Below are 21,580 nucleotides of genomic sequence, written 5' to 3'. Positions count from 1 at the left end.
GCAAACTGTGATACCTAGATCAATCAACTCCCAGGGGATCTGTATGCTGGGATTTGGCCCATTTTAGGAACAAGGGCCCGCTGAAATGAGGCATCTAAATACTTTGGGGATCTGGGCTTAGCAGCCAACTGTGACGTTTGGATCCCTATCTGACCCTGGAGAGTTTGTCTGTGGACATTTGTCTCTGGCCTCTCTCTGCTTCAGTGGTTCTCAACCTATTCACCATTGTGGGCACATCCAATACTACCTGTATGGCCCTGAGGGTGTCACATGGGCCGCAGCTGTGTGCTGATGGGCCATAAGCAACCCATAGGCTAAGAACCACTGCTCTGCTTAGTAGTGAGAGTCTACGATAGAATCCAATGCTGTCCAGCATGGGAGAAGGCTCATGTCACGTCAGGATCAGAACTAGAGATAATCCCGATCTGCACAGCTCAGATCCAGATTTCAAGCCTTCCAAAGCTCAGAGAGATTTGGGACAATGGCTGACAGGTCCCCTCTGTCGGCTGGTAAAAGAGCAATCTGCAGCCTGTATCCAAAGTGGTGCAGGGATTGGGACCCAGCCCCCACAGTGGACACATCTCTTGGTCCTGTGTGGATGAGCTGCTGAGTCCACAGTCCCATTAGAGGTGTCACGGAGCCCTCTCTCTAATGCTCACCTTTCTTTTTTGCCTGGGGATAGCAGAAAGTGCAAAGCACCAATTTCCTGCATTGCCGACCTCGCAAACACCCTTCTTTCCTTGGCCCCACAATCCTCAAATGCGGCAGCAGCTCATCAATAAAGTGGGGAATGGCTCAGAACCCATAGTTGCCAAAGGGATGGGAGCAGGGGGGAATACTGGCAAATGACAGGGCCCTTATCTTAATTACAGACTTATTTGCATTTAAATGAAGGTTATTCTATAATTACCACCGAACGTGTTGTGTTGGAGCTGAAATACCTCTCCATGGGCTGTCAGCTCCTTTCCATTTTCATTTTCTCTCACCATTCTTCTGCTTTGTAATCGGCAGGCACACACAGAGAAAGGCATTTACACTCCATTCCTCCACCGCAGACAGAGCCAACTAATCACTTTTCCTTATGGAGGGAGGGCCCCATGGTGCTGGCATGGCTGTAGTGTCTCTCCTGGTGAAGAAGAGAAAGGACTTGGGGTGTGATGAATATCAGTGGGATTCTTTCTCGAGGCTGCTGGGCATGGACGGAGGACCCACAAGGGCCCTCTCTGGCTCTCCAGCTACTGGACAAACACAGTCTTGGCTGCCTTGCATATGCTCAAATAAATTTGTTAGTCTCTAAGGTGCCATAAGTACTCCTTTTCTTTTTGCAAGTACAGACTAACACTGCTGCTACTCTGAAACTTCTCCTATAAACCATCCTAAAAGTCTCTCATATTACAAAACTTGTAAGTAAAAGCCAGGCAAAGTGTGTTAGATTATCTTTTGTTCTGCTTGTGAATTTTTCCTCTGCCAGAGGGAGGTTTATTTCTGTTTTTTGCAACTTTGAAACTAAGCCTAGAGGAAGTTCTGCTGTGTTTTTGAATCTTTTGTTACCCTGTAAAGTTATTTTCCATCCTGATTTTACAGAGGTGATTTTTACCTTTTTTTAAAATAAAATCCTTCTTTTAAGAACCTGACTGATTTCTCTATTGTCCTAAGACCCAGGGGTTTGGGTCTGTGATCACTTTGTAACCAATTGGCTAGGATATTATTCTCAAGCCTCCACAGGAAAGGGGGTGTAAGGGCTTGGGGGGATATTTTGGGCAAATAGGAACTCCAAGTGGTCTTTCCCTGATTCTTTGTTAAATCACTTGGTGGTGGCAGCATACTCTCCAAGGGCAAAGAATTTGTGTCTTGGGGGAGTTTTAACCTAAGCTGGTAGAAATAAGCTTAGGGGGTCTTTCATGTGGGTCCCCACATTTGTACCCTAGAGTTCAGAGTGGGGAGGGAACCCTGACAGGTCCCATGGAGAAAAATAGTATGTGATTGTGTAATTCATTAAAGGACAGTCATAAAGCAAACGCACCGGGGGGGGGGAATTGTTGTGATTCTTCGTCCCTTTGCCCTGCCCCAGAATCTATAATAGCTACCAGTTTGCAACGTACCGGGACAGTGTTCTATAGCCCCACCTCCAGACAGTCATCTAGCAGGGTGCTCTTTGTGCCACCTGATTGGCCCAGTAGCTTTGGGACAGGCCCAGGAGTGCCAGAACTTAGGGAGCTGTTTTCCCTTCATACGACAGAGTAAAAATAAAACATCTGCTAAATACTGGTTGCACAAGACTGGATCGGTGAGGCTGTGCCAGAGAGTCATTTAAAGTCCTTCTGCTCTTACAACCCACATGGACAATCCAGCGATTTGTGCAGGGCTCAGCCAACGTGGTTTAGAGATAGCAGAAGAGATCCAGCCAGCGACAATCCCCAATAGAGCACAGTGGTAAATCCAGACCCAGGCAGGGAATCAGAAGCAGGAAGGCCAATCTCAAAAGACTCAGATGCTTCTCCTAGCCAATCCATAGTGCTTTGGCTTGCACAGATGCTTGGATAGCCTTAAATCTATGCTACCCGCATCGCTGCACAAAGCCAGGTTATTCCAGGGGCCTCACAGCTGCACACCACACTCACTAGCCACAGGCCAAGTTATAGGCGGAGAAGCCACATGGAGCCTGCGTTGTCTAGGGCCCTGAACAAAAGGACCGAACAGCTAGCAGGAACAGGCTTCCTGGCAATTGGATCCTGGGCTCCCGCTTCTGGTGAGGAATCCAGAAAGACCAGCCTGCTTGTGTAGTATTTGGGCATCTCAGCTGGGACTCAGAGCTGAGGGGTACTTGCTCTCTCAGCTTCTCACTCTCTTCTCCTTAGAGTTGCCATCTCTCCCCATTTCCCCAGGATTGTCCCATTTTTAAAGGGCATCTGTAAGTTGTCCCGGGACATTAAAATACCTGGGTTTTGTCAGTCATGTCCATGCTGGCCCCCCAGCCCCTACTGTCTCCCGTGGGTGGAGCCACGGGGCAGTGGTGTCTGCACAGAGGGAACAGGTCACAGGGGCACCACTGCGCAGATCCCACTGCTAGGTGAGAGCTGGGTGGATGTGCCCGGTGCCAAGTCCTGGGTTGGTAAGGTTGGTGGCTGGAACAGCCCTGGGAGCTCATGGGGCTGGTGCCTTCTCCCAGGGATTGGATGGGGAGACACTGTCCTGGGGGGGCAGGTCGTACCCAGGGGTGTATGTGGTGGGACCTGGGGGGCAGGTGGATGTCCCATTATGTTGTACCTCAGAAGTAACAGCCCTAACTTTCCTCCTTCCTTTCTGCTCTCCCTCACTGCTCTCCATTACTCTCCTCTGCCCATCTGTGTCTCTCTGTCTCGCTCTCTCTGCATCTCTGGCTCTGTCATTTCTCTCACTGGCATCCTCCTTCAGGATGGCCTGTTGACCAGGAATGAGTCAGTATCACCAGGATGGGGGAAGCAGCCTAACCAGGGCCATGCAAAAATGCAGAGAGAAGTGTGTGTGAACTTTTTTTGCTGTTCCATCCCTCCTGAGATGCTGTGGGATTTGTTGTTGTTATTCCCACCCCCCCCCCCCGCACACACACACACAAATCTGCAAATGGAAACCAGCAAAAACAGAGAATCCAAGAGAATCTGGAGCAGGTAAACACTGAAAGAACTCCATCGTCCTCCTTCCCCCTGCCACCTCCAGCAGCAAGCTGCATGTTATTAACCTGCACTGATTTTCTTCTCCTTGCTGCACTGGGAGAAGGCAGCCCTATGGACTTCCTTATCCTCCTGGGAGAAGCACGCCTGCTCCCTCTTCCCTCCCCCCTGGAGGGGGATTTCACACAGATGTCAGGGAAGTTTCATTTAATGACTGCCTTGGATGCAGCCACAGGGCCCAGGGATCAGAGCCTTAATTAAGTAATAACATTCCCCTGGTGCAGCGTGGCCTCGGGAAGCTGGGACACCAGTGACCTGGAATTAAACGGAGAGTGCTGATGGAGCAATTTCAGGGAGACAGGGCCTGCTTCAGAAGATATTACTGACATTGGAAAGCATAATGTGACTGAAAACAAGATTTGTCCATGACCCCTCACTGTGCCATGTTTGAGCACAGTCCTTGGGCATGTGCCGAGGAGCAAGTCCAAGAGCCCGGCATCGGCTCCCTGTCTAATTATCGCTAATTGAAAAGCAAGCACCAAAAGAGGAGCAGAACCACCAGAGAAAGTAGCAGCCTTACAGTCTCCGGATCCAGGATGGGTTCCCATCTCTCTCCCTTCCCATTCCCCTAAGCCTCCATCTCCCTGTTCCCTAATCCTGCCCTCCCCAGGCTCTTGCTTCAGGATCCCCTCTGAGCGTTTTCCTTACACATGTGCCTGAGATGCACATTTCAAACCACTGTGAGATCCAGGGCTGGTTGGGTGAGAAAAAGGGCAGCCAGCTGGGAAATCTGATTTCTGACTCAGATTCCCAACCAGCCCCAAAGTTTGGAGGTGAAGTGAGACTGGTGAATTCCACATGGCTGGGGTAGTGATTGGTTTACTACTGGAGAGGGGAGAACAGAAGAAAGACCCCCTTTCTGCCACACACTTCTACTGGCCAATTCGTAGAGAATGGCCCAAAACATAATTCTGGACCCTAAACTGGCTTTAAAAAAAGTGTCTGTGCCAAGTTTATTACTCATTTGCAACCTCTTCCATGGTGTTCCTCTGCATGCAATCCGAGCTCCTCAAACACATGAATACCCTAACAATGCTGCTGTGAAGTAAACAAGGAGTATAATTCCCATTTTACAGATGGAGAAACCGAGGCCAAGGGATGCAAAGCGACCTGCAGCCAGTTCACACTCTGAGGAACATCCACAGCATTTATTTCAATGGAACTATGACAATTCACACCAGCGGCCACCCTCCAGGTGTAAATCAGGAGCATTCCGTAGTGTAAATGGGAGGAGAACTGATCACCAAGAGTCTATGGCACAGCTAGAGCTCCAGATTTGAACCCTAGCCACAAGACCACGCTTCTTCCATGAGTTGGATCCGGGCTTGCAATAGATAAAGGCTATTTACAGATTTCAGCTCCGGGTTCTGCCTCTGATCTCCCTTCCTTCCAATGGCCAGGGATGTTCAGATCCAGGATTTTGCTTCAGATTCATCTCTACAATTTGCCATTCCCCCATCCAGACTGACTTTGTAGTCCAGTGGCTGTCTTTGTGTTCTGACACCAAGGTCTAGTGCTCCAGGACAGGCTCAATGTTTTGAGTTTGGAGATTTTCACTGTTGTGTTTTCCTGTTAGCGGAGAGTTTCGTTTTGTGTTTAAATCCGTTGCCAGCAGAGTTTCTAATCTAGTTAAAAATCTTTTGTGGCTCTTCCCCATGGCTCCTTCAAGTGTTCCTTGGAGTGTCTCAGCAGAATAATGTTTCTCTGCAGAGAGTGCCGTCTTTAGTTAATAATGTCGAGATCATTGAGCATCCCTAATGAAAGAGACACAAAATAAACTGTCATTTTAAACAAACATGCAATCAGGATACCAGCAGCTCTGAAAATATTATCTTCCCAATTTTATGGGACTCATGCAGGAAATAGGCAGCTTTCATGGAGATTCCGATGCAGAACTCAAATTCACAGGATTTGGAGCGGGGGGAGATGGGGGCTCACTAGAGCCAAGGAACTGGCAGATCTGTGAAGAAGGAATTGTTTTAACAGCTGGAGCTGAGGAGGACAAATACTGGAGTACTTATATCTTCATTGCTCATCGTAACCAATCGACTAGTCAGGTTGTAATTATACTGTGAAGTTTTGAAAGTGAAGACTTTCCACATGGGATTAGACACAGTACATTCACATTGGTAGCAAAGCTCCGGAGTGCTCTAGTCAATCCCGAGGCTTTCAAGTACAGAAAACAAAACTCAGGCCAATCCTGTCCAAGGAGGGAGGCCAACATTCTGGCAAATCTCCTCTAAACACAGAAACCTGTGGATTTGCAAGGAGGCCATGGGAAACTTGGATTCTTTCCAATCCAAACTCTTTTGAATTTGCAGGCCTGCAAACCCATGTGAACTGAAATGGGCATCACTCCTTTGAAGTCCATGTTCAGCCTAAACTTAAGCAAACCCTTTGGTTTCCCTCAAAAGAGAGGGACATCTATTCTTATACTAAGCCCATCACCTCAATATCTGAACTCACCGTAGGGGAGCGGACTACAATCACTAGTATGCAGGGAACCTGCCCAGTGGTTGCTAGTGAAATTCTCTCTCCCTGGCACAAGAGTAGCTTCCCTCTATCTGTTCATACGCCAGGAACCTGCATGGGTTTTCTGTGCCTATCTGAAAGGAACTCCACATACAGACCCTTAGGAGAGAAAAACCTGGACTGTATCTCCATGCCAACTAGAATGGACTTTGCATGGAGCCTTTGGGATCACTAGGCCTACCTGGAATGGACATTAGTTACCATCCCTGGGAGAAAAACATAGAATGGATTCAGCTTGCAGCCCTGAGGGACTGTAGAGTGGGTATTGTATTTACAGACCTGTCCTGAAGGCAGCAGTAGCCCTAGCCATTGTGCCCACCAGGGAAGAAAACATGTTCCTCCCTGACCCTCACCCCGTGGCCAAGCACAGCTGCCAATCAGAGCGGAGGGGAAGAAAAAGCAGAATGGTACAGCAACAAGGCTGACCTGTTCACCTGCCTCTAGAACTGACTCTGCTGCAATGACCTTAATTCCTAAAGAGAAGGAAATCATTTAATCCCCTTAGCTTTGGCAGTGTGAATTCCTGAAAAGAGAATGGGTGGAGATGGAGCTCAGACTGCTTCTGCTTGCTCTGACTCTGCCCTTTTTTGGTGCATCATTCGTGATCGCTCTAGGGAGTGCCACTTTGAAGACAAACCCGCCTTCTGTTCCACACCATGGAGTCACCGATATGGGAAATGGAGCAGGGAGCAGACTGGAAATGAAGACAGTCCCCATGGTTAAATTAGTGTTGTGTTGTTTGCAAGGAGCGGGCTGGAGCGATTAGAAGGGGAGGAGGTTTCCCTTATGAAATAATAATTATTATAAGCCTTGAGTTGAAATGAGGCCATCAAGAACAAACCCAGAGCTCCTTGCACCGTCTTGAATGCTAAGACCTTTCAGAACATACAACAGGTCAGGTCACCTGTGAATCCCACACCCTCTCAGCACTGGCAGACCTTGTACTATTGGAAGATTTCTACCAGGGTCTCTTCTGCCCAGGAGACTAAGTGGCATGGGGGATTGGCACTGCCGTGGAGCTGGTCATATCATTCCTTGTGAATAATAATAGCTGGAAATTCAGGCCACAAATTGGTCTTGCACTGCTCTTGGTCCCTACAAACACAGCTGCCATATACTTCTTGCACACAAATTTTGGCCTAGGAGGTGTTATCCCTGAGAGAAGTTCCTTCTGACTCCAGTTGGTGATTTATTTGTATCAACTGATTCAGTGCATGGAAGTCTCAGAGACAGAAGTCGTTCTGGACGGGCCAGAATCCTCCAATTGCCATCAAAGGGTTGTTCCCTGCAGGCTGAGTTTGAGGCACATTGACAGGTCATTAGGGGAGGCTTGTACCCCTGCCTCACACACTGATCCTTATCCTCCAGTCTCTGCAGAACTATTCACTAGCATTAGGGAGGAAACCTTCTCCCCAGAGCCCAGTGCACATAGCTCAGCCAGTCGCTGGGCAGCAGCAAAGGGAGAATTAGTAGAGGACTCAGGACTCAGAGCAGCCCTGGAGACCACTCCAGGCACCCCCAGAGTTGTGCTCCACATCATTCCCTCCTTGAACTCCCCTAATAAACCCTGCCGATCCCTCTTGTGCAGCCCAGTCCCATGCAAAGCAGCCCAATGCACCTGCAGAAGTGAGGCAAGAATTTGCCTTTAAATGTTTATATTATTTATCTAGAGAGAGACTCATTATTTGTATTACAGTAGCAGGTAGAAACCCCAACCAATGTCAGGGCCCCACTGCACTAGGCACTGTACATATGTTTAGGGGGAGGCATCCCCTGCCCCAAAGAGCTTACAATGTAAATAAGATTAAGAAGGGAAACAGAGAGGATAAGTGACGTGCCCAAGGTCACACAGAGGGTCAGTGGCAGAGCCAGGAGTGGCAGATCTCCTAATCCCCAGTCCAGCTGTCCATCCACTGGATCATACCTCCTCTCCCATGCGTGCGTTTGGGCGCACAGGCAGACAACCTCAGCACTTTTTTTTGACAATCAGGCCCTTGTAAGGCACCTCAATTCAAGCATCTGAAAAAAAAATATCAGGGTTCCCCTCCTCACTAGTCCCTTCTGAAACCCGCGGCCATCACCGCAGTAAAGTGACAAGTGGTGAGGCGAGTCCCTCGCCACACCTAAACTGAGCCACCTGGGACAGGACCGCTGCTCTTAGGGAAGGGAAATCACAAAGACAAAAGCTCCCTTGTGAATAAAACAAGAGGGATGATTCCCTCCCCCACTCCCCCTTTTTAATAGACGAGTGAGTGTCAACAGCATGGCAGGCGTATCTCATTGGAAAGGGGGGGGGAAGAGGTGACAGAGCTGCAAGGGGAGGCTTGGTAGGAGAATTCAAATGAAGTTTAAAAACTCTTTTGACATTTAAGAAAAATCAACATCATCTAAAGTGATGAAGAACCCAGGAATATGACTGGCTGAATGTCACATTTAAAGCTAGACAGATAGCAGCTGCTTTATCTCCTGGAGCAGGTGGTTTTTGAGCAGTAAATAAGGCACAGCGGGCCTGATTCTGATCTGATTTAAACAGTGTCACTTCATTGACTCTAATAGAGTTACCCCTGTTTTACGCCAGTGTGACAGAGCAGCAGAATCAGGCCTGCCGAGTCTATTAAACTTTAACACTTGGGAGAACAACAAAGAGAATGAGACCAGTACCTCTCCCATGAACCTAAATATATCTCGGGCAGATCCTCAGCTGATGTAAATTGGTGTAGAATCATTGATTTCAATGGGGCTATACCAGCTGGGGATCTAGCCCATACATAGATATAAACAAACAGCATTTTAAATGCTTACACTTTTGTACTCCATTCTTTGTATTCTGAGTTCATTACATTATCTTTCCCCATTATCTTGGCTTCTTTATGAAAATGACTCTCAGTAACAAGTGGAAGAATCTAATGTAATTAATGACCTGGAAACTCTATAACAATCATTTCTACACATTGAAGGTCCTCTCCATCCTATGAACACACTAGAAATAAGCAATTTATTTCAACTCATATAAGGACGTGACCAGTTTGACCTTTTGATATTTTCCTTTATATTTTTACAAGTTTTTTTGAGGGGAGGATTGGTTTTCTTTACAATCGTAATTACAAAAGATTAGGGTTTTTTTAAAAATTAATGATAGAAGTTTAGGGAGGATCTTTTTAAATGTGACATAGGAAATGAAAAATCATAATGAAAAGCTCTGGAAGAGAATGTTAACAAATGTACAGCTTGAGTCAATTAGGGGATAGAATTGAGGATTCCCAAGCAGTCTCTTTGATCTCTTGTGACCGCAGCCCCAGTCCTCCAAACACGTGTAACTTTACTCACGTGAGTAGCCCATTTGAAGTTATGCCTGTGTTTAAATGTTTGATGGACTGGGGTCGGAGGTTCTAAATTAGAATGGTCACAAAGGATCAGGGTGAATCGTTTACACTGACTTCCCTGAACTACTTATGGGAGTAAATGCTCTCTATTGAGAGTAAGGGATTCATAACGTGGCCTAAAATAATACGTTGCAATACTGCACCTTTCATCCAAGGATATCAAAGCACCCTGCAAACAGCCTTTAATTAAGCCTCCTTGTACCAATTTCACAGGTGGCAGAATGCAGGCACTGAAGGTCTGTCTACACTGCAGAGAAAAACCCATGGCACTTAGTCCCAGAGCCCAGGTCAATTGATTCAGGCTCATGGGGCTCAAGCCATAGGTGCTGGAACTAGGGATGCTGGGGGTGCTGTCAACCCCCCTGGCATGAAGTAGTTTCCATCATATGCAGGATTTACAGTTTGGTTCAATGGCTCTTAGCACCCCCACAATACAGATTGTTCCAGCCCCCCGACTTAAGCTGCAGGATTAAAAATACCAGAGTAGACGTTTGAGCTGGAGCCCCATGCTCTGAGACCCTCTCCCCTTACCAGGTTTTAGAGCCTGGGCTCCAGCCCAAGCCCAAGTATCAACACTGCATTTTCAGCCCCACAGCCCAAGCCCTGCGCACCTGAGTCAATTCACTGAGGCTTTGAGACTCACTGCCACTGTTTTTTCTTTGCAGTGTAGACATACCCTGAGAAAGGTTAATCTCCTGGGCGCTTGTTGATGCCTGGGGGGCACTGTCTGGGGTACAGTTGAAAGCTGCTTGAAAAATGCCAATAATTTTTCATGGAAAATTTCATTAAAAATTAATTTTCTTTTTAACTTTTCACTAAAAAAAAATTCTGAATTTTTGATGAAAGATTGGGGGGAAATGTGGTCTATTTAGCAAAAATGTTTTACTTTAAAATATTAGTTTTCAAAATCTGAAAAATCAAAAATATTTACCCAAACTGAATATTTGTACTGAAACATTTTTGGATCTTTCGTCTTTCTTTATATTATATATATATAGGTCTAAAAGCCATTCCTTATCAAAAACATTTCCATGAAGTATTTTGACTGGCTGTAATACAGATGGTACAGGGCCAGATTCTGATACTCCTGATGGCACTTAGCAGCCTCTTCAGTGGGCTATTTCTGGTGTGAAGTACCTATCCACAATTATTATTTGAATTATGATAGCATCTGGAAGCTGCAACCAAGATCAGAGCCACTTTGTGCTAGGCGCTGTACATACACATAGCAAGTGTTGATTCCTACCCCAAATAGCTTACAGTCTAAATGGGCAAGAGAGAGACAAAGGTCACCCAGCAAATCAATGGCAGAGCTGGGAATAGAAGCCAGATCTCCTGAGTTCCAGTCCAGTGCTCCACCCACTGGACCACACTGTCTCTCCAGTAAGTAGGTATCTCTCCGTTTTTGTAGACCCGACTGAAATCACTAGCCTCTACTGCAACGATTCAAGCTTTAAATGCACGGGGAAATCATTAACACACTGTGTCACCCAGCTGCCTCCGATTTTGTCCTTGCCAGTTTGAACACGTCCCTTTATCTCTGCTCCTCAGCCAAGGTGAAGCTGCATAGAAGCTGCATATCAATGTGGATCATATTCAGATTCAGGTAAAAAGTGATTTACTGCCAAGAGGCTATTGGTAAATTGTTAGTTTTATGTTCACTGTGATAGTTTCATATTTGCTTTTATCGTTTGCAGTAAAACCTTTATTCTCTCCATTTTCTGAGCGCATCTTGCCTGCCTCTCCCTTCCCAGCTCACCCCTTGTTTGCCATTTCTCATTTGATCTGGCCCATGCTTCCCCTTCAATATCTGTCAGTTCCCTGACTCAGTCACCAGGGGAATCAAACTGGAATCAGATTTAAGCTGCAGCTGGGTTCAAATTACTGGGGTTCTTTTCAAAGGCTTTAGAATACTCAGAACAGGTCTGGAATGGGATCAAGTTGCTTCACATTGGGTTAGAAGTCACAGGGGTGTCTTCAGATTATGTAGCCCAGTGATAACCAGGCTTTGAAACAGCACCGACTGTTTTGATACCTTTCCAAGAGCTTCCGCAATGCCCCTAGTGCAATGAAGTGTGCCAAGTGAGTGAAGGGATAATCTGGCCCAGAAAGATAAAGCTGATCAGAAAAACTTTGATGGCACCATTTTCCACTAGAGAATGCAGATCCATCCAAATCAGAATGCTTTGCAAAACTGCAATGATTTCATCAACATTTCACATAGGGGAAAAACTGGAAGAAAATAGTTCTGACAATGTTGACGTGTCCTGTTTGGACATTTCCAGAATGAAATGTATTGATTTTTTTCTTCATTTTGAAATGACTTTTCAGTTTGAAATTGTTTACATTTTGTATTATGTGTGATCATATATAACAGAACACAGAATCATTTAAAAAAAAAAGTTGAAATGGAGACAAAATGAAATCGTCCGCAAAAAGCAATTAAAAATAGTTTGGGATCAATCAAAAATGTTTTATTTAGACAAAATCAAAATGAAATATTTTGATTGTGTCTAAAATTGAACATTGATAGATCAAAAACTGTATTTTTTTTTTATTTTCCTGCAGAAAAAATTAAAATGGGGGAAGATGGTATTCTGAACATCAAATTTTGAAATATTTAATTAAATGGAATTTCCATCCTCCATGCAGTTCTGCTTAAATGACTTGACCAATGCTGCACAGTCAATCAGTGGCAAAGCTGGGAGTGGAATTTGGTAGTTCCTAGTTCATCCTGGCTCCATTAGATCAATGGCACTCAACCTTTCCAGACGACTGTACCCCTTTCAGGAGTCTGATTTGTCTTGCGTACCTAAGTTTCACCTCATTTAAAAACTACTTGCTTATAAAATTAGATATAAAAATACAAAAAAGTGTCCCAGCACACTATTACTCAAAAATTGCTTCCTTTCTCATTTTTACCATCTAACTATAAAATAAATCAACTGGAATATAAACATTGTATTTGCATTTCAGTGTATGGTATAGAGAGCAGTAAAAACAAGTCATTGTCTGTAGGAAATTTTAGTTTGTACTGACTTCGCTAGTGCTTTTTATGTAGCCTGCTGTAAAACTAGGTAAATATCTAGATGAGTTGATGTACCCCCTGGAAGACCTCTGAGTATCCCCAAGGGTATGCCTACCCCTGGTTGAGAACCACTGGTAGATCATGGGGCCTATCTGTTTTACATCCAGATTCCATTTTTAATCAAAAATAAATGTGTGCAGCCATAATATTTTCTTGCCCCTTTATCTTAATTGATAGATGACATGAGCACCTGTGAATTTGAAGTCCACTGGCAAAGAAAAATCCAGCTGTAATTCTTGCATTTGATCAGCTCTTCCTTTACCCTCCAATATCTCTTTGAGGATCGGACTCATTAGGCTGGGTTGGTAGAGGGGGCAAACTGAGCAACAGAAATCTTGTTGACACCGAGTTCTGAAATTCGCCCACCATTGCTCTACCCTTTGGGCAGCCCTGCTGGCACGAGAAACACTGTCAGTGTTAGCACAGAATGGGCTTGGCTTTTTATCACCTTATCGTCTAGTCTTGCTCATTGACAATTAAACCAGAGAGGTCAAGTGCTGTGTTCAAGGTCATCCAGCCACTGTTGGATCCCAGAAGAGTCAGTCCTGTAACTTAACCACAAGACTAGCCATCGCGGGAGGAGCCTTGCACTTCGTTAGCAGTAACATGCGGGAGGAGTTTGGAAACTCTCCATCTCTCTCTGGCTTGCTGCTGCCAGCGGGTCCCCCAAACCGTCTGAAAGCGTGACTGGCTCGGCACACACCACAGTGGGTTTCTACTGCTCAGGGGCCACACCTAGCATCTGTTCTCCAAGCTGCACAGCGAAAGCAGTGACGCTGATGTTAGACTGTGAGGGTAACACAAGATACAGTAGGATGGGCCAACCTGGCTGATCCAAAGAAATGCCTTGGAGACGCAGCTGAGAGGAACTCAGCTCATGGGGAATCGGTGCAAACCTTTCTCCTCCTCCCAGGGGTTTACTCCACCAGGGCTATGCTTGGAGCTCCAGGGGGAAACTGGAAGGGGAAATCAGGTGGAACAAGTTCTTCTTCCATCTATGTAGGTTACTTATTTGCTCCCCATTACTGTATCTTAGTGCCTCACCATCCTTAACGTATTGTACTCATAACACCCCTGTGAAGCAAGCAAGCACTATTCCCATTTTATTATCCTCATTTTACAGAAGAGAAACTGAGGCACAGAAAGGCTAAGTGACTTGCTCAAGGTCACAGAGGAAGTCTGCGGCACAGCAGAGAAGTGAAGCCAGGTCCCTACCTACAGCCCTAACCACTGGACAATCCTTCCCCAATCCATCTGGAACATCATCATGTGTAATGGATAGATTTGCACAGAAAGACCTCAATCCCTGGGTCTGGCTAAACTATGCTTGGCATAGGACATGTAAGGAGACCTAATCCCACTTTTGCTGTGCCTTCCCCTTCTAGACACGTGCCAGGTGCAGCTCTACCAGGCTGGGCAATCTGGGCCATTGCATGTAATGTTCTTTTCCTAGAGGGATGGACTCCCACCTTCTTACTCTCTGGATAATCTCTCCTAGTTTCCTGGAGCCACTTCAGCCATTCCTGGAATTTATTTGCGCCTTCGCATTTGGGCCAATTTTAAAACTGCTGGTGACTGAGATGAAAGGTAACGAAGGGCCTTCGGTTCACTAGGCCGAGAAGGGCAGCTCTTAGGTCAAGCGCTGATGCTGAATACTGCCTCCACTCTCCAAACCCTAACTCGTCGAGTGTCTGTCAGGGAGGTGGAGTGGGAAAGAGAATGAGCCGCGCCTCTGGCCCCTGTTCCATCCACTGGCCTAAGGAGCCGTTCAGGTGGGAAGGAAGCTGCCCTCTTTCAATGGCTGCAGAAAGTTATGCCCTCCCCTCCCATCCCCACAGAGCCAGGGAGCAGCTGTGCTCTCCCTCCCTGAGGGGAACCTGAGTCATCACACATCTTAGCTGCTCCTGGGAGAGTGCAATTTACACACGGCCCCTTGTCCATGGCTGTGCCTAGAGGCGCCATCCACCGCTATGGGTAGAGCCAAATCCATCCCTGAAGGCCTGGGTCTCTCATTCCATTTTGCTGCATGGCAGCATCCCTGTCCTCCCTCTTCCCATGGGAGCCGGAGCTGAGCCGCCAGCTCATTGACCTCCGCAGCCTCTGAGCGTCCAATTCAAACGCATGCCTTTCTGCAGCCTGACAGCTGTGAACATCCGCAGGAGAGAATTGCCAAGTCAGGTTCGGCTGCAGCATATTTGGGAAAGAAGAGGGCTGTCTCGCCAGCCCTTAACATGGTCACCTAGAGCTATGGCATAAACTAGAGGTGGGCAAACTACGGCCTGCGGGCCACATCCGGCCCACGGGACTGTTTTGCCTGGCCCCTGAGCTCCTGGCCCGGGAGGCTAGCCCCCGGCCCCTCCCCTGCTGTCCCCCCTCCCCTGCAGCCTCAGCTCACTGCGCCTCTGGTGCAAAGCTCTGGGCGGCGGGGCTGCGAGCTCCTGGGGAGCCCAGCCTGGCCTGGCACTCTGTGCTGCGTGGTGTGTGGCTGGCTCCAGCCGGGTGGCGCGGCTGCCTGTCCTGGTGCAGCCGTGCCGCCAGTCACCGGTGCTCCAGGCAGCGCGGTAAGGCGGCAGGGAGAGGGGGAGGGGGGTTGAATGGGGTCAGTCAGGGAGAAGGGGCGGTTGGATGGGGCAGGGGTCCTGGGGGGGCTGTCAGGGAGCGAGAAGCAGGGGGGTTCGGATAGGGGGCAGGGGCCGGGCCACGCCTGGCTGTTTGGTGAGGTAGCGTCTCCACTACCCGGCCCTCCATACAATTTCTGAAACCCGATGCGGCCCTCAGGCCAAAAAGTTTGCCCGCCCCTGGCATAAGCTATGCATTGGTGACAGAGGCACTGGGCATCATGCAGTCACATGCATGGGAACCACCATGTATTTCTTTATATCCTCCATTGCTGAAGATTGCCTTGGGCATTGCCAGTCTTTCTTATGAGCATCTGGGCTCTTGCTGCACCTTGCTAAACAACAGATGTGAAGACTAAAAGAACGACTGAACTGCAAGGCATCTTGTGGAAAGCAGGCGCTGCTAAACCAGAACACACCATTGAATCTGGCAGTAGCCAAGATCTTAATGTTCAAATTAAGGCAAAAGAATTTGACAGTGTCCATTGTGCTCCTGGCTATTAGTGCAATGCTGTACATGGAATACTCTATCATTCCTGGCTGTAAATTGTGCTATATTGTGTCTGGCCACACAGTTCCGAATCCTTACATAGCACCCATATCTCTAGCATGTGTGACTCCTCAAGGTATAGAGCCTAGGAACCGTAGTCATTTGTGCTGTACAAACACAGAATAAAAAACCTTGTAAGATACGTTTTGACATCAGCCTTATCGCATATAAAGTGCATATAAGCAGGCACAGCTGTACCTAATGCTTTAATGCTCATGGGTATTCAGTAGAACTAGTTAGAAAATGGAATATCCAACCTCTGGGAAATGCCAACCATTCAAAATTCGTTTTCTCCCTGAATCAGGACAAAAAGTCAAAATTGTTCATGGTATAGAAATTACAAAAAACATTGATGTGGAAACATCAAAAAGATCCTTAGTGAATCAAAACATTTTGTTTCAATGATGCTAAAGGCTATACTACAATGTAAAACGTTAAATATCATGTTTATAAAATGCTACCTATCTATAAATGTACTACAATATGGACCCTCATTTGATTCTGTTTGTAATGCAGCTAGCACAATGGGTCCTGGCCTGGAGAGGGGCTCTTACATGCTAGGGTGACCAGACAGCAAATGTGAAAAATCAGGACAGGGGAGGGGGGTAATAGGAGCCTATATAAGAAAAAGACCCCAAAATCAGGACTGTCCCTATAAAAATGGGACATCTGGTCACCCTACTACATGCTATCAATACAAAAAGATAACAGCAGCAAGGTATTGAAGCACAGCATAACATTGTGAAAACATATTAGTGCAAACAAGATGTGACAGACATTGCAACTGCGTACAGCACCTTTGGGGGAACATTCGTGTATTAAGTTTATGTATCGCTGCGGGCCAGGGATTGTATGAATGACTGTGTTCTACACCATGGGGGAAAGTTATTCCAACTCCTCCAGGAACTAGGAACAGTGAAGGGCGAGTAAGGTGAATTGCTCAGGTTTTGAACACCTCTGGAGAAGTACCACCCCCTGGGAAGGTTCAGATACACTAGTTCAAACAGTTTTTCCAGAGAGTATGAAAACAAAGAAAGGGCTTTTGGCTTAAAGTGGCTACATTTAAACTGACTCAGGGCCTTCTTTCTGTTCCAGCAAATGGACGGGACCTTCCGTCCAAGAGCTGCAACCCTTGCGGAAAGATTGGACAGAGTTTGGCTTATCAGGGCCTCATAAGACTGAGGGGTGACCTCTGGTAAGCTTTTAGCACATGCATAGGGACTTATATTGTTTTCTCTCTAATGTTTTTGCCTTAAGAATAAAGGAGCGTGCCTAGAAAGAGGTAACTTGTAACTGCTGGCAATACACCAGTCTTAGCCCTGGGACAGAAAGCAATGCACAAGCACTGGCCTTCAGGTGGAGATATTGCAGCACAAGGCAGGAACTTCTGTCGCCTTAAAACCCTGGTCAGGGGGAAGCGAGAAATCTAGGAGAAGTGGTGGCTGGAAGCTGGAAACCTTTAAGGGGGTGCCCTTCAGGGATCATGGAAGGGGAAAATACAGGTGCAGTAACCCTGAAATCATGACTCAAGATGCTATGATAATACACATAAATAAGTCTATAAAGGAACAAACATCAGCAACATAGACTGTAATAGGGGAAGCTGAAACAGAAGAATCCACTTTCAATTTTGAATCGTTTAGACTTTTGACCATTGAAAACATTGTCCAAATCAACACTTTCCCATGAAACTTTCCACTTTCAGCTTTGACAAAACAGCATTTTCCAACAGAAGGCTATCAACCTTTTGCGACCAGTCTAGTATCCAGTGACTCCCTGACCCCCGCGGTAATTATTACCATTATAGCCCGCATTAAAAATCAAGCCTATCGAGCAATGGTGAAATATCCAGCTATTTGCTTTATAGCTTCTTGTCAGAGCTAGCTCTATATGCCCATTATCTCAGCACTGTCAATGGCACACAATGGATCTGAGCATGCATCAGAAATAACACTTTTATTCAGCACAGTCATTTTCAGAGGAATGGGCACAAATTAACGCTTGGCTACGTAACTCTAAATAATACATTACCTCTTTCCACAGAACAATTATGCAAAATATTATGCTTGCAAAAATGGGCTCAAGATACCACAAAGTGTTATCTAGTTTCCACAAAAGTGAAGTGAATAATATCTCGTTTTCATACGGTACCTTTTAGCCATAGATCTTAAAGTGATTTACAAAGGATCATTGTCGCCATTTTACTGGTAGGTAAACTGAGGCACAGGAAAGGGACATGACTTGTCCAAGGTCACGGCGAGGAATAAACCCTGACTCCCAGGCCAGTATCCTAGTCACTAGGCCATCCTGGCATAGCAAGTGAACTCAGCAGAACTGAGTTTACTCAGGAGATGCTCAGCACCTTACAGGATCAGACGCTCTAAGGCCATCCCACGACCCCCACAGGAAAGAAGTTACCCAGTCAAATGGTTTTTATTCTTGTTTCTAGCCAAAAGGCCTTAGCCCAGATCGGGGCCCTTTTTTGCTGGGTGTTGTACATGGTAAGAGATTGTATATTCTTTAGGAAAGGGACTGTCTAAACAGACAAGACCCACTATTATCCCCATCTGGGAGCTGAGGCACAGGGAGATTAAGTGACTTGGCCAAGGTCATGGGCGGGGGTTGGTGGCAGAGCTAGGAAATTAACCTAGATCTCTAGTCCAGTGTTTTTACCTGCAGACCATCAACGTGAAGTGTCCCCAGTACAACCCCAAGTTTAACAAGGCCTATAGCAAACAGCATGATGCAGCACTGTGCTGGGAGTCAGGATACATGGGTTTTAGCCCTAGCTCTGCCACTGATCTGCTCTGTGACCTTGGGTTAGTGACGCTGTGATGCTATTCGAGGTACTGGAGGTGTGCGGGGTGAGTGAGCCTTGTCTGTGTCCATCAGGGGAAATCTTCCCTGGCTCCTGGCAGCACACACACCCAGCTCCAGACTTCACAAGCTCCACTCTTTCCCAATGCAGGTTAGCAATTTCCACACCCCACTTACTTACACGTGAGCGCCCAGTCCCTTACCTTCCGGACACCCATGATGTACACTAACCTGCTGCCTCCGTGGAAGCAGAGTACCCTGTTTAGCACAAGGCTCTCAGATGAGGTTTATTTAACAGAGCTTGAGCTAGAGATTCAAATAAAAGCAAGCACAAGAGATTGGAAACATAAGGTTACAAGTAAAAGAAAGGTTTCGGAGTAGCAGCCGTGTTAGTCTGTATTCGCAAAAAGAAAAGGAGGACTTGTGGCACCTTAGAGACTAACCCATTTATTTGAGCATAAGCTTTCGTGAGCTACAGCTCACTTCATCGGATGTATTCCGATGAAGAAAAAAGTAAAAGCAAAACATCAGACACGCTCCATAGCCTACAGTTATTAACAGGTAACTTTCCTGTCTAATACGGTATTCCTCACCCAATGGTCAGCCCTTGTCCATTTCAGAAAGCTGGGATCCACCTTTTGAGACACCCCGCCCCTCTGGCAGAGTCTCTGTTCCGTAATGGATAACCTCTTGTGCTCTCTCTCGTCTCCAGTACAGTTAAAGACTATTGCCTTTTACCCCATGCGGTCCCCTATTCAGAGACTTTTCTTGGACTCTTTTGTCTTTGCAAATCCTCAAGCCTCTCCCTGGACCAGACAGTAAACTTAGGGCTAGCTCCAAGGACATGTCTGGTTCTCAGCACTGATTGCGTTAACCTTGAGCCCTGCGTCACCGCTGATGACAAGCTTCACACTTCAGCGGTTCCAAAGCCCAATACCCTACACATTGCATCGCTCAAACATTCCTTCCCATTCAAACATCCTACAATAGCCATGGCAATTAGCTGATTCATCACTTTTGGCAGAGATCCCACGCAACACCCTTTCGTGAAATGGGCAGACACCTGCCCGGGCGCATCTGCATCACAGATCCTCACCCTCCTTTCGCAAGTGCTTTGAGGTGTATTGCTGAAAAGCCCTAGAGAAGAGCCCAGGGTTACACTTACTTGTGGGATAGCACTCTTCACAGACCAACCCTGCAAGTCCCATGGCGGCTGCTCGGGACTGGTATTTTAATACCTAGCCCAGCATGCAAACGATATGAGCATTGCCTGCTATTTAGAGAAGTTTCATCCCTTTAGCCCTAAAGCGTTAGCTGTCAGAAGAGCCTTTCAGGGTCTGAAATATGATGGGTGCCCTCGGCCCCCATGGGTGTGCATTTGCTCCACCCCATGGTCACTCTGGACTTCACAAGAGAAGCACGGATTGAATTCAAAGGCACATAACCCTGCTGCTTGGGCTAAAGAAGAATGAGCCTTAGTTATTAGCGGTATTGGGCCTATCACACAGTGAAGCAATTCTAATTCTTTCTTAGGTGCTTATATGGTCCACATTACCATTAGACCTGAGCATCTCACACTCTTTAATGTATTTATTCTCACAACGAACATCCCTGTGAAGTGCTGTTATCCCCATTTTACAGATGGGGAGCTGAGGCACAACTAGACTAAGTGACAAGCCCAAGGTCACACAGGAAGCCTGTGGTAGAGCAAGGCATTGAACCCAGGTCTCTGAAATCCTCGACTACTCCCTTAACCACTAGACCACTGTTCCTTTCACTCCATTCACTACAGGGGCAGCAATGAAGATATCCACCAAACCATTAAAATGCCCAGAAATTCTGCCTCCAGCTGATGTCAAAATGGGATGGCCCCCATGTGGCTTTGGGGGACTCACCAAAGAGAGTTGGCTTGAGAATTTTTAACGACATCCTCCATCCCTAACGTGCTGTAGCAAGAAACACTCTCTGAGGTGCACCCAGCTTCCTGGTGGCAGCTGACGATTTAATACTGTGTAAGGCCAGAAGGGATTATTGTGATCATCTAGTCTGACCTCCTGCATAACACAGGCCAGAGACTTCTCTGAAATAACTCCTGTTTGAACACAGAGGAAGCTCAGCGCCTTGCAGGATTGGGCCCAGAGTGAAGCAATTACCTTGCATTCCAATGCTAATCAGGACTGTCGGGCTGTCAATATTCTATTTGTTTTTATTACGATGATGTAGGCAAGACTCAAGGGAACATGGAGCTGGCAGACTAATGGCTTTACAGGGTCGGGAGAGGAAAGTAGGCCCACTCAAACTTTTTCAAACTCTCAAACAACATTTATAAAACTTTGTCTTTTCTGTAAAGTATGTGGCCTCTGCTGAGTACAGGATGTGATGATATAAAGAGTCTATTGGCATTTTCGTGTGCGTGTGTATAGATGGCTATGGAACAAATGAAGATGTGATCTGGTATAAAGGATGTGCTTGGAATGGTGATATTACTCATGTGGCGAGGCTACAAATGAATTATCCTGGTCAATCCAAGGAACATAAGAACGACCATATTGGGTGAGACCAAAGGTCCATCCAGCCCAGTATCCCATCTACTGACAGTGGCCAATGACAGGTGCCCCCAGGGGGAGTGAAATTAACAGGTAATGATCAAGTGATCTCTCTTCTGCCATCCATCTCCACCCTCTAACAAACAGAGGCTAGGAACACTATTCCTAACCCATCCTGGCTAATAGCCATTAATGGACTTAACCTCCATGAATTTATCCAGTTCTCTTTTAAACCCTGTTGTGGTCCTAGCCTTCACAACCTCCTCAGGCAAGGAGTTCCACAGGTTGACTGTGTGCTGAGTGAAGAACTTCTTCCTTTTATTTGTTTTAAACCTG

This window comes from Lepidochelys olivacea (assembly GCF_965140295.1).
Source record: "Lepidochelys olivacea isolate rLepOli2 genome assembly, chromosome: 22".
Lineage (NCBI taxonomy): Eukaryota > Metazoa > Chordata > Testudines > Cheloniidae > Lepidochelys > Lepidochelys olivacea.
The sequence above is the reverse complement of the archived record's forward strand: the minus strand, read 5'-3'. Positions refer to the sequence as shown.